The sequence below is a fragment of the Bos javanicus genome, chromosome 10 (assembly GCF_032452875.1).
Source record: "Bos javanicus breed banteng chromosome 10, ARS-OSU_banteng_1.0, whole genome shotgun sequence".
NCBI classification, from domain to species: Eukaryota; Metazoa; Chordata; class Mammalia; order Artiodactyla; family Bovidae; genus Bos; species Bos javanicus.
The window spans coordinates 21,936,193-21,950,742 of record NC_083877.1 but is presented as its reverse complement, the minus strand read 5'-3'; the positions used below and the strand labels follow the sequence as shown (position 1 = coordinate 21,950,742).

General features: G+C 40.0%; 1 pseudogene; it reads left to right on the top strand.

Annotated features, from left to right (window-relative positions):
* Positions 1–8,933: 8,933 nt before the first annotated feature.
* On the top strand, positions 8,934–9,286 carry LOC133255851 (small ribosomal subunit protein uS14-like; annotated as a pseudogene).
* The last annotated feature ends 5,264 nt before the right edge of the window (positions 9,287–14,550 follow it).

The window sequence follows — 14,550 nt, the reverse complement described above, 5'->3', positions numbered from 1 at the left end:
CTGTGATAGACCATATAAATACTTGAAAGTACTTTCAGATTGATTTTGTGTTTCTGTTTCTCCAACAACTTCAAGGGAGAGGAGAACACTGTTAACACTGTCCTCATCTGTCACAGTAACATATCCATAAGAATTCAAAAAATAAGGTTAGTTGTTTATTACCCTGCATATAAGCTAATACTAAACTCTTTGTTTAGTATTAAAATTCATAGATATTCATCATTCCTATTCCAAGTAACCTGGTTGGTTACTTCCCTGAGCCCCAGTTTTCTCAACTGTAAAATGAGGATCCGTTTCAAAGCATTATGATAAAAGTCAAATGAGGTACTCTATGCAAGAATCTTAAATAGTGACTGGCACATAATAAGTCTCACTAAATGTTAGTTTCTTTCATTTGTATCTCATCCTACCTTCCCTCTCTTCCTTTTAAATTTCACACTTGTTGTTAACAAAACTTTTCTGTCTGGAATACTATAAATTTTATATTCAGAATATCCTATTTATCTTATACAAACTTAAATACAGTATCAAACCTATTGAAATTTGTTACTAAGATATTCATTATTTTCATGAAAAAGAAAATTAAGTCATATTGGTAAATAATCAAATATTAACTAAATAATGAGATCAATTCACATGTTAACTTATCCCAAAATAATTATTACATGAATGCCATGTCCAAGGAAATGCACATTTCAGTGGATAACACTTAATTTATGCTGTCAAAGAATTTGAAATCTAATAAGGAAGATAGAAACGACAGAAATAACTATATTTCAGGGTAAAAAATGATCTTTATAAGAAAATACCATGGGTAACTCTTCAGTAACAAATAGGAAAACCTAGAGAAAATGGACGAATCCCTAGAAAATGAGAATTTTCAAAAATATAAAAAGAAATAGAAAACTTAACTGACCCAATTACCATAGAAAGATTTCAAGAAAGGATTATATAGCTACTATGAATTAAAACCTATGTTTTCAATAACAAAAACAGCTCTTCTACAACTGGCTAATAAGTACATGAAAAGATGTGCAGCATCACCAAACATTCAGTTCAGTTGAGTCGCTCAGTTGTGTCTGACTCTTTATGACCCCATGAATCACAGCATGCCAGGCCTCCCTGTCCATCACCAACTCCCAGAGTTCACTCAGACTCACATCCATCAAGTCAGTGATGCCATCCAGCCATCTCATCCTCTGTTGTTCCCTTTTCCTCCTGCCACCAATCCCCCTCACCATCAGAGTCTTTTCCAATGAGTCAACTCTGGGCATGAGGTGGCCAAGGTACTGGAGTTTCAGCCTCAGCATCATTCCTTCCAAAGAACACCCAGGACTGATCTCCTTCAGAATGGACTGGTTGGATCTCCTTGCAGTCCAGGGGACTCTCAAGAGTCTTCTCCAAAACCACAGTTCAAAAGCATCAATTCTTCGGCGCTCAGCTTTCTTCACAGTCCAACTCTCACATCCATACATGACCACTGGAAAAAACATAGCCTTGACTAGACAGACCTTTGTTGGCAAAGTAATGTCTCTGCTTTTCAATATTCTGTCTAGGTTGGTCATAACTTTTATTCCAAGGAGTAAGAGTCTTTTAATTTCATGGCTGCAGTCACCATCTGCAGTGATTTTGGAGCCCCCAAAAATAAAGTCTGACACTGTTTCCACTGTTTCCCCATCTACTTCCCATGAAGTGATGGGACCAGATGCCATGATCTTCATTTTCTGAATGTTGAGCTTTAAGCCAACTTTTTCACTCTCCTCTTTCACTTTCATCAAGAGGCTTTTGAGTTCCTCTTCACTTTCTGCCATAAGGGTGGTGTTATCTGCATATCTGAGGTTATTGATATTTCTCCCGGCTATCTTGATTCCAGTTTGTCCTTCTCCTAGCCCAGTGTTTGCCATGATGTACTCTGCATATAAGTTAAATAAACAGGGTGACAATATACAGCCTTGATGTACTCCTTTTCCTATTTGGAACCAGTCTGTTGTTCCATGCCCAGTTCTAACTGTTGCTTCCTGACCTGTATATAGGTTTCTCAGAGGCAGGTCAGGTGGTCTGGTATTCCATCTCTTTCAGAATTTTCCAGTTTATTGTGATCCACACAGTCGAAGGCTTTGGCATAGTCATTAGGGAAATGCAAATTAAAATCACAATGAAATACTATTTTATAGCCATAAAGATGGATATTATTTTTAAAAATTTTCTTGAACAGATTATACCAATTTTTGGCAAGCATATGGATAGATTAGAATTCTGGTGCATTGCTGATGAGAATATGAAATGATTCAGCCACTTTGGAAAACATTATGGCACTTCCTAAATAATGTAAACATAGATTTAGTGTATCATCCAGCAATCTCACTTCTAGATATAAACCCAAAAGAATTGACAGTAAGGACTTGAACACATATTTTTACATCTGTGTTCATAGCAGCACTATTCACAACAGCCAAAAAGGTAGAAACAACTCAAATGTCCATAGACAAATGAATGGATAAACAAAATGTGGTATGTACATACATTGGAATAGTATTCTGCCTTAAAAAGAGATGGAATTCTGATAAATTAAATGCTACAACATGTAGGAAACTTGAAGACATATGCTAAGTGAAATAAGCAAGACATAAGAGGACAAATACAGTCAGATTCCACAATATGAGGAATAGAGTGAGCAAAAAAAAACCATAGAGACAGAATGTAGAATGGGGGTTATCAGGAAGTATGGGTAGGAATGGAGTGTTATTATTTGATGAATATAAAATTTCAGCTTGGGATGATGAAAAAGTTCTGGACATGGATAATGGTGATGATCTCACAACAATGTGAATGTACTTGACACCACCAAACAGTACACTTTAGAATGGTTAAAATGAGAAATTTTATATTATTATGTATTTTACCCAATAAGAAAAGTACAGATTCCGGTCAAAACAAACTGCATTACTTTGACTTCCTCCTTTCTCTTATTTCTCAGTCAATCCATCAGCAAATTCTGGGATTATACATTCAAAATATGTACTAATCCACCATTTCTTACCACCACCACTACCATCTTTGTCCATATAACCTTCCCCTTCCTCTAGGAAATCCATCCCTACCTGCCACACCAATCCCATGCCCATACCTCTGGAGGAGGACAGGGTTAGCAAACTCAGGTGAGGGGAAGGTGGACTTGCATAGTTAACACAGAGGAAGCCAAAACAACACACCCTTTCTCTCTGAAGATTTCCTGCCTTAAACAGGACTTATGCATCGATAGAAATATAATTTACTTTAAATGAAGTTCAAAACTTTAACAATTACATAGGACCGGACAATTAATAATCCCATTCTTTGAACAAATGGTGAATGAAGGACTTCTAAAAGTATACATATGCCCATCATCGCAGCACTGTTTATAATAGCCAGGACATGGAAGCAACCTAGATGTCCACCAGCAGATGAATGGAGAAGAAAGCTGTGGTACATATACACAATGGAGTATTACTCAGCCATTAAAAAGAATACATTTGAATCAGTTCTAATGAGGTGGATGAAACTGGAGCCTATTATACAGAGTGAAGTAAGCCAGAAAGAAAAACACCAATACAGTATACTAATGCATATATATGGAATTTAGAAAGATGGTAACAATAACCCTGTATATGAGACAGCAAAAGAGACACTGATGTATAGAACAGTCTTTTGGACTCTGTGGGAGAGGGAGAGGGTGGGATCATTTGGGAGAATGGCATTGAAACATGTATAATATCATATATGAAACGAGTCGCCAGTCCAGGTTCGATGCACGATACTGGATACTTGGGGCTGGTGCACTGGGACGACCCAGAGGGATGGTACTGGGAGGGTTCAGGATGGGGAACACGCATATACCTGTGGTGGATTCATGTTGATATATGGCAAAATCAATACAATATTGTAAAGTTAAAAAATAAAATAAAATATTAAAAAAAACCAAATGGAAAAAAAAAGTGATACATGCCTTAAATATTTATTTGAAATTAAAGCTAGAAACATGTATTCACTAACCTATAACTATTCTTTTCTTTGAGTATGAATATGATGATTGTTGTAGTCTTTTTTGCTTAAACCACATTCACAATATGAAATTTCAGGATTTGCTTCAGTGGTACAAAAATTGTAAAGATGCCAGAGAAACCATCTGTGAACAGAATTCTAGAATTTTTGCATTTTGTTTGTCTGTTGCCAGTCTTCACAGTCCTTGCCCACACCTCAATCAACAATTTTTTTCATTATCTGACTTTATGGAATCTCTCACAAAGACTCAATTTTGTTTTCGCAGAAATAGCTTTGTTTTTATACTCATATTTCATTGGTTTATCTTTATTTAGTTAAAAATGTCATTATAGTAACAAGTCCAATTATCAAATCAAGGTTTGGAAACAACTGATTCTTGGTACAAGCTAACTGGTGGGAATAAAACTATGCATGGGTACAGCAGACAATTTCTAGCTGCAAAGGCATGCTGTGAACATCAAGGACTTGGGGAGGTAATACAGCAAGAGAGGCTGAGAACAGCTACTAGAAGTCCACCACCTAGGTTTAGATTCCCACCTATTAGCCATTTGAGCTTAAATAAGCAATACTTCTTGCATCATATATATTGAAGGCAGAAGGAGAAGAGGGCAACAGAAGATGAGATAGTTGAATGGCATTACCAGTCCAATGGACATGAACTTGGGCAAGCTCCGGGAGATGGTGGGGGATAGTGAGTGAGGCCTGGCATGCTGCAATCATGGGGTAACGAAGAGTCAGACACAATTTGGCAACTGAACAACAACATACATATATATGGAGATAATAATATATCTACCTCATAGAATCCTTATAAATATTATTAATGTATGTCAGAATGCTTAGCTCAGGGCCTGATAAAGTGCTATGTTAAGTGTCGGGTACTATATTTTACTGAAGGAATAAGCTGCATAAATGAAGATAAATGAAGGGATTACCTAGAACCTTGCAGAAAAAGTTGTTAGATCCTCATCTCATATCTTGCTGCTACTGCTAAGTCACTTCAGTCGTGTCCGACTCTGTGTGACCCCACAGACGGCAGCCCACCAGGCTCCCCCATCCCTGGGATTCTCCAGGCAAGAACACTGGAGTGGGTTGCCATTTCCTTCTCCAATGCATGAAAGTGAAAAGTCAAAGTGAAGTCGCTCAGTTGTGTCCGACCCTCAGCAACTCCATGGACTGCAGCCTTCCAGGCTCCTCCATCCATGGGATTTTCCAGGCAGGAGTACTAGAGTGGGGTGCCATTGCCTCTTCCGAATCTCATATCTTAAACAGAAATAAATTCAGGATAATTAAGTAAATAGATATAAACCACAAAAAAGAAAGTTTGGATAAAAATTATCTCATTAAAGATGCATAGGGGACTTCCCTGGTGGGCCAGTGGTTAAGATACTGTCTGCCAATGCAGGGAACATGGGTTTGACCCCTGGTCTGGTAAAATCCCACATGCCATAGGGCAACTAGACCCTGCACACCACAACTGTTGAGCCCAACGCCCTACAGCCTGTGCTTAGCAATAAGAGAAGACACCACAGTGAAAAGCCTGGGCACAGCAACAAAGAGAGTAGCCTCTGCTCACCTAAACCAGAGAAAGCCTGCACACAGCAACAAAGACCCAGCACAGCCAAAAACTTAAAAAAAGAGAGCTTGCATACCGCAACTAAAGATCCTTCAAGTGGCAACAAAGATGAAAGATCCCAAGTGCCACAGCTAAGACCCAGCACACCAAATAAATATATATATATTTTTTAAAAAAGATGTGTAGAGAGTTTTTTCAATAGAACTATAAACATAAATTTATAAACTTGGCTATATAAATTTTTAGACTTCTTTATGTTAAAGGAAAAAAAACAGTAGTCATGTATGGATGTGAGAGTTGGACTATAAAGAAAGCTGAGCGCAGAAGAACTGATGCTTTTGAACTGTGGTGTTGGAGAAGACTCTTGAGAGTCCCTTGGACTGCAAGGAGATCCAACCAGTCCATCCTAAAGGAAATCAATACTGAGTATTCACTGGAAGGACTGATGCTGAAGCTGAAACTCCAATACTTTGGCCACCTGATTTGAAGAACTGACTCACTGGAAAAGACCCTGATGCTGGTAAAGATTGAAGGCGGGAGGAGAAGGGGCTGACAGAGGATGAGATGGTTGGATGGCATCACCGACTCAAGGAACATGAGTTTGAGTAGGCTCCGGGAGTTGGTGATGGACAGGGAGGCCTGGCGTACTGTGGTTCATGGGGTCGCAAAGAGTCGGACACAACTGAGCAACTGAACTGAACTGGACTGAACTATCTGCCTGAAATCTATTTCCCATTCTTAAAGTAGTAGGTCCCTGACCTTAATAAAGCCCCTCTCCCCTCTCAGTTCATGTAACTGACATGGCATGACGTCATCCCCAACCAGTTAGAGCATGACCATGGCTATTGGCTCAGGAATGGCCATATCACTAAAATCAGACCAGTGAAGCCAAGCAAATCTCAATTCTGAGATACTTACAGGAACTTGTGGAAAAACAGTCGCTCATCTGGACTTGGGGTTGAGAGGGTGTTGGGGGAAAAGGACAGAAGACACAAATTACCAATAAGGGGAACAAGTGAGTAGACACCACTATGGATTCCTTAGGCATTAAAAAGTAATAATGGAACATTATGAACAACTTATGGTAATGTTTTTAACAACTTAGATAAAATGTATAAATTTCTGAAAAGACAAACTACCAAAACGAGAACTTCCCTGGTGGTCCAGGGGCTAAAACGTGCTTCCAGTGGAGGGGACCCAGGTTCAAACCCTGGTTCACATGTCACAACTAAAGATTCCACATGCCTGATAAGGGGTTAATATTCAAAATATACAAAGAAGTCATAAATCAATAGCAAAAAAGATAAACAATCCAATTTAAATGGGCAAAGGGCCTGAATAGACATTTTTCCAAAGAAGACACACAAATGGCCAACAGGCACCTGAAAAGGTGATTCACGTGATTAATTATCAAGGAAATGCAAATCAAAAGACAATGTGGTATCACTTCACACCTATTAGGATGCCTCTCACTATAAAGAAAAGAGATAACAAATGCTCTCAAAGATGCGGAGAAAAGAGAACTCTTGTGTACTGTTGGTGGGAATGTAAACCAGTACTATCACACAGAAAACAGTACAGTGATTCCTCAAGAAATAGAACTAGCATAAGATTCTGCAATCCCACTTCCGGATACAGAACCAAAGGAAACAAAAATCGTTGTTTCAAAAGTATCTGCACTCCCACGTTCACTGCAGCATACTCACAACAGCCAAGGTATGGAGACAACCTACGTGTCCACTAACAGATGAATGAATAAAGGAAATGTGGCATATATAAACAACGGGCTATTATTCAGCCTTTATCCTGACATTTTTGACAACATGGATGAACCTGGAGGCCATTATGTCAAGTAAAATAAGCCAGACAAAGACAAACACTACATTGTATCACTTACATGTGGAATCTTAAAAAAAAAAAAAAAAAAGGTTGAACTAATAAAAACAGATAGTAGAAAAGTGGTTGCCAGGGGCTGAGGTGGAGAAAATAGGGAGAGGTTGCTAAAAGGCTGCTGCTGCTGCTAAGTTACTTCAGTCGTGTCGTACTCTGTGTGACCCCATAGACGGCAGCCCACCAGGCTCTCCTGTCCCTGGGATTCTCCAGGCAAGAACAGTGGAGTGGGTTGCCATTTCCTTCTCCAATGCATGAAAGTGAAACGTGAAAGTGAAGTCGCTCAGTCGTGTCTGACCCTCAGCGACCCCATGGACTGCAGCCCACCAGGCTCCTCTGTCCATGGGATTTTCCAGGCAAGAATACTGGAGTGGGGTGCCATTGCCTTCTCCATGCTAAAAGTCTACGAACTTTCAATTATAAGATGAATAAAGTATGAGGATCTAATATAATGGGGTGAATATAATTGATAACACTATACTGTGTAATTGAAAGTTGCTAAGAGTGTAGAACTCCATTACTTTGGCCACCTCATGCGAAGAGTTGACTCATTGGAAAAGACTCTGATGCTGGGAGGGATTGGGGGCAAGAGGAGAAGGGGACGACAGAGGATGAGATGGCTGGATGGCATCACTGACTCGATGGACATGAATCTGAGTGAACTCCGGGAGTTGGTGATGGACAGGGAGGCCTGGCATGCTGCGATTCATGGGGTCACAAAGAGTCGGACACAACTGAGCGACTGAACTGAACTGAACTGACTGAAGAGTGTAGAACTTACATGTTTTCATCCAATGAAAAGGTAAATATATAAGGTGATGAATATGTTAATTAACTCTGGGGGGGGATCCTTTAACAGTATACACATCTATCAAATCATCACCTCTGTACACTTTAAATACCTTGCAATATTGTCAATTATACCTCAATAAAAAGGAAAAAAAAACACACGAGGGAGGGAGGGTTGAGAGAAAGTAAAATGGTCTTTGTTTGCAAATGACATAATCATCTATGTAGAAAATCCTAAGGAATCTACCCCAAAATGTTCCTAGAATTAATGAATAAATGTAGTAAGGTTGTAGAATACCAGATTTTTGTGGGGAATCATATGGTCATGGTGGTTTAGTCACTAAGTCCTATGTGACTCTCAGGACCCCACTGAATCTTTGCCAGTCAGGAATCTAACCCATGTCTCCTGCATTGCAGGCGGATTCTTTACCACTGAGCTACCTGGGAAGCCCTTATAGAGAAGCCTATGATACTACCTTATATGCTAGCAATAAACAATTAGAAGTTGAATTAAAAAAAAATTTACAACAACACCAAAACATATGAAATACTTGAAGGGGTAAATTAACAAAAGATTTTTAAGACTTGAATATGCAAGCCTGAAAACAATAAAACCACTGAGAAAAAATTAAAGGCTTTAATAATAAAAGGAGAAATACACTCATAAATTGCAAAACATTATTATTATTAAGATGTCACCTCTCATAAATTGCTGGTGAGATTATAAATTGGTACAATTTCAGCCTTGTTGAAGCCAAGAGAATAACATGGATCACCAGCAGCTCTACTGGAGCCATCTGAGACAATTCGGCCAGGGTTCTCACTCTTGCCAGGTCTGCTCAAACCGGCATGGTCTGATCCAGAAACAGGCCTCAATATGTGTCCCTAGAGTTTCCGCCAGTACACGAAAGACATCGGCTTCATTAAGTTGGACTAACTGAACTTCTTTAAATGGATCATCCAGCACAGCTACCTTATGCAGAAACAATACCAGCGCTTTGCATATAAAAGTTTTTAAAACTTCAAAAATAAATAAATTGATACAATTTCATATTATCTAAAGAAGCTGAAGATCTGCATAACCCATAACCTACTAAAACCACCAAACCCAGCAGGTACCCTGGAGAAATTCTTATATGTGTGTCCAAGAGAGTTGTCCAAAAACACTCACAGCACACTTCTAGAAACTGGGGGAAGAAACTGGAAACAATTCAAATGTCTCTCCACAAAGTAAAGGATAAAGCAATGTTATATAATAGGATAGTATACAGCCACGAAATGAATGAATGATAGTCACACATTTTAAAATGGATGACTGTCAGGAACATAATATTGCAGTCAGAAAAGAATATACACAATTTGATGCCATTTATATAAAGTTCAAAAATGTACGAAGATAAAAATGTACTCTTTAGGAACAATACTTCCCATCCCTCTGCCCACTGGTTCCAGCATTCTCAGCCTCTAGGTGCCTCCCTACCTGTCCCTTTATGATGCCACCAGCATCTTTCTTAAAAAAGGAATTTAGTCCTTTCCCAGCGTCTCCAGGCTTTAATTCCCACATGCTGCTCAACAAACAACATTCTTAGGATATTCCCTTTTTATAGAGCAATAGGGATTATAAATGGTAAATTAATGTTCCTTCCCATTTTATTATTACACCACACTGCAGACTTCTATGTTAGTGCCCAACTCGCTTCCTACAGTGCTTATCCTTTAGCTTTCTCTAACATTCCATTAGGTACTTACAAGTCACACTATTTTAGAAATCTCAGAAACTTCACATTGCTCATGTAAAGGGTTTAAGGCCTTCAGTACTAGAAAGTTAATTACAGACATAAGGTGTATATAGTATCTAGCTTTGTTCACACCACAAACCAACTAATCCAAATTCCCTTGGTATGAAATATTCATTCATTCATTCATTCAGCCAATCAGCCATCTATGCATTTGTAACCAATATATCAACTGGTCCACCAACCCATGGAGATATGTGGCTACATGTGCTCATATTTTTTTTTTTTCCAGTTAATTATGTAAGCGTCCATTTTCTGTATTGACATCAGTTCTAATATCTGTTATTGGACCTACCTGTTTCTCCCCTAAAGGGTCCCTGAATTCCAGTCCTTACATAGAAAAACGGTTGGACAAGAGCCCACTCTCAGGCCCTGGATGGGACCCCCTCCCTACAATAATATTACAGAGTTTTAACAGTTAAGTGAAATCATTCTTTGCTTGTTCCTTGGAAAAGAGTTGACTTATTATATTTTGGAGAAGGAAATGGCAACCCACTCCAGTATTTTTGCCTGGAGAGTCCCGTGGACAGAGAAGCCTGGCGGGCTGCTGTCCATAAGATCACACAGAGGCGGACACAACTGAAGCAACTTAGCATGCATGCATGCATTGGAGAAGGAAATGGCAACCCACTCCAGCGTTCTTGCCTGGAGAATACCAGGGACATTGGAGCCTGGTGGGCTGCCATCTATGGGGTCGCGCAAAGTCAGACACAACTGAAGTGACTTAGCAGCAGCAGCAGCATTATATTTCACCTCAACAACCTGGAGAGAAAAAACTTGAGCAAAGATCCAGCTAGATCCTCAGTCTGGAAGGCTCTTTCCTTGTCAGAAGGCTCCTCCTTAAGAGGATGGAGGTAGGAGCCCAAGGAGTGGCTCTCCTTCCTCCCTGTGCTGATCACAGTGGCTGCCTTGGAGTAACCCTGGAGAGAGGGGAAACAAGAATTGGGCACAGAGAAAACACACTAAGACGCTAATTCAAGTTCTCTTCATAAACACAGTCCTGAATCTTGACTCTGTGGATGACATCTAGGTGAAACCTTCCCTTTGGGTGAAGTGTGCCTCCCTCCAGCAGAAGAAAGGAGCCTCACTTCACCCTGCCATCCTTAGAAATAAGCACTGTGTTCAGTGGCTTTACATGTAAACAAGACCTTGCAATCATTCATTATTTGCCCCACATTTTTAATGTACTCATTTAATGTAAAATAATTCCCAACCTGTGGAGCTGAGTACAAATCATAACCAAGATATATTTTAAAAGATTTTCCAATTGTCTGTTTATCCTTCTTAATCCTCCCTGTCTTCTTGTCTTTTAGGTCATCTACCCCTTTGCTGTCCAACTTACTGGAAGGAGAGAAAAGGAGTCAGTGCCGGAAGAAGACGTGAGGGTAGGTAGTTTCTAACTAAACTTCTGCAGACAGTACAAACCAGCATTAAAATGGTGATGCTGCCGATGAAGTTATGTAGCATTTCCTAAAAAGGCCTCTTATCAATCAACCAATAATTATTTACTGAGTCCCTGCCATATGCCTAACATTCAATCACTCATTCAACAGAATTTTGCACTGCCAGGAGCTGTGTTAGGGACTGAAATGCAAAAATGAGTAAGATATGGTATCTACTCTCCAATAGTTCTTTTCTGAAATAAATAAATAACTATAAGACCACCAATTCATACAACTGAAGAATAGTCTGTATTAAATTATATGCACTAGAAATGCATGTCCATAGACAGTAGAGCTCAGTGGACTGAAATTGTAAAGATGAAAAAAAACAAAAACCTTCTTAAAGGAGGAAGTGTCTGAAAAGAGCTTTGAAAGAGAAGTAAATAATAGATAAGCACAAGAAAGGAGGGAAGGCACCCCAGACTGTGGGAACAGCTTTGGCAAAAGCCAGAGGCTGAAATAGGCTTGAGATGCTTTGGGAGCAGCAGGGAAATGGAAAAGACAAAGTAGGCTCTTCATTAGCTCTGCAAACCAGTTTAAACCTCTTTCCAAAGGAATGGTGAAATTTTGATAAGATATTGTATGTGGGTTAAGAGTCTTTTAACTGTGGCAGCTTATAATTAAACCATTGTCTCTAGTCATTGTTAGACAGCTACTGAGAAAAGCCAGCTACCCCATGCTAATGTATAACTTCTTTGTTTCATGCAAAATAGTCAGCTCCAGTCTGAAAAAGAGCTGTGTGCCTCTATTCAAGTAGAAATGAATACCTCCTTCTGGTTGGATAATAAAAACCCAGGGCTTTCAAGCTCACAGGGCCTTTCCTGGACACACAGTCAGAGAATCATGTAATTTTCTCTCTTTTCCTTCTATGTATGTGGAAAAAGAAGCAAAAATGCTCTGCATGCAGGAAAGTCAAGAATAAGCCAAGACCTGGCTGTCCCCACGCAAGGAATCATGCAAGCAGATGCAGCCACCCATCACAAAGGCAAAGAACAATATCAAGATACACTCCTGAGGAAAGGAAAGGAGAAGAAGGACTTTCAAAAAATCAAAATGAAAGGAAATATAAGGGAAGGGAAATCTAAATCACCAGGAAATGTGTCTGTCTATAAAATTAAAGTTCAGAGAGAACATGTAAAGATTGCGTGCTAAGTCACTTCGGTCATGTCCAACTCTTTGCAAGCCTAGGGACTGTAGCCTGCCAGGCTCCTCTGTCCATGTTTTCTCCAGGCAAGAGTACTGGAGTGGATTGCCATGCCCTCCTCCAAGGGATCTTCCCCAGATAAAGATTATCCAATCCCAATCCTTTTTATCTCTGACTGTTACTCACACTCCTGAATTTTCTTCAGGAGTGATGAGAAAAACTGAAGAATGAATAGGAGAGGCCCAGAAATGAATTTTGCTTTTTTTAATATCAAAAATAAAAATCCTTGACACTAATAATTAGTTAGCTAGCCAAAGTTTTTAATGTTGTCCACCCTAATGAAGCAGAGAAGGCAACGGCACCCTACTCCAGTACTCTTGCCTGGAAAATCCCATGGATGGAGGAGCCTAGTAGGCTGCAATCCATGGCATTGCTAAGGGTCGGACACGACTGAGCGACTTCACTTTCACTTTTCATGTTCATGCATTGGAGAAGGACATGGCAACCCACTCCAGTGTCTTGCCGGGAGAATCCCAAGGATGGGGGAGCCTCGTAGGCTGCCGTCTATGGGGTCGCACAGAGTCGGACATGACTGAAGCGACTTAGCAGCAGCAGCAGCACCCTAATGAAGAAAGTGAAAAGGGACTTCCCTGTTGGTCCAGTGGCTAAGACTTTGCACTCCCAATACAGGGGGCCCAGGTTCAATCCCACATGCTGCAACTAAGACCTGGTACAGACAAATGAATAAATATTTTTTAAAAGAGGGTAAAGAAAATTCAGGAGTGATGAGTAACAGTCAGAGAAAAAGAGGATTGGGGTTGGATAGTCTTTATTTCTAAACATGAGCGTTTCTTAATGGTGCAATCTGTTATACTAACCATTAGAGTGAGTAACTGAAACATCCTACAAAACCTTTTCTAAGCTTTCACAGTAGAAAGGATCCTCTCAAAAATGACCTATTATGGTAGGAAAAGTAGAGTATATGTATGTGAAGGATCCTTAAAGAGTCTGGAGCTCTTATGTTGCTAGTAGGAATGTTCAACAGTCTTTAATAAAGATAAATATAAACTTACCACATAATCTAGCAATCCCACCTTTAGATGTTTACCCAGAGGAAATAAAAAAGTATGTCTACTCAAAGACTTGTATCCAAATGTTCATAGAAATTTACTCAAAAATAGCCCTAACCTGGAAACAACCCAAATATCAACTGGTGAATAGATAAATAAATCAATGGGATACTCATACTGTTAGGGAAAACACAGTGACTGAAATACCCTACCCTGGCCAAGCACCATAGTAACCATTTGCATGAGTTATTTTACGATGGGAGGCCCTGGTAAGGAACACAGAACTAACAAGTTACCACTAACCAGAAGTATTCAGGAAAGTTTAAAAGGAGATGCCATGTGTCCTACCAACCTCCCAGAATCCTCACTGGAATTCTTGGTGGAGCAATGCATCCACCACCAGGAAGGACCTTGAGCCAGAATGACTGGCCAGAGACAACCCAAAAACTAATCCCATTATAATAAAACCCAAGACCGCAAGCCATGTGGCAGAGTCCTCCTGGGTTCCCTTACCCTCCTGCTCTCCTCCCAGGCACCCTTTCCCAGTAAAGTCTCTTGCTTTGTCAGCATGTGTCTTCTCGGACAATTCATTTCCAAGTGTTAGAACCCAATCTTGGGCCCTGGAAGGGGTCTCCCTTCCTCCAGCAATACCACAGAATGCTGTGCTTGCATGCATGCTCAGTTGCTTCAGTTGTATCTGACTCTTTGCAACCTATGAACTGTAGCCCACCAGGCTCCTCTGTCCATGGGATTCTCCAGGCAAGAATACTGGAGTGGGCTGCCATGCCCTCCTCCAGGGAAT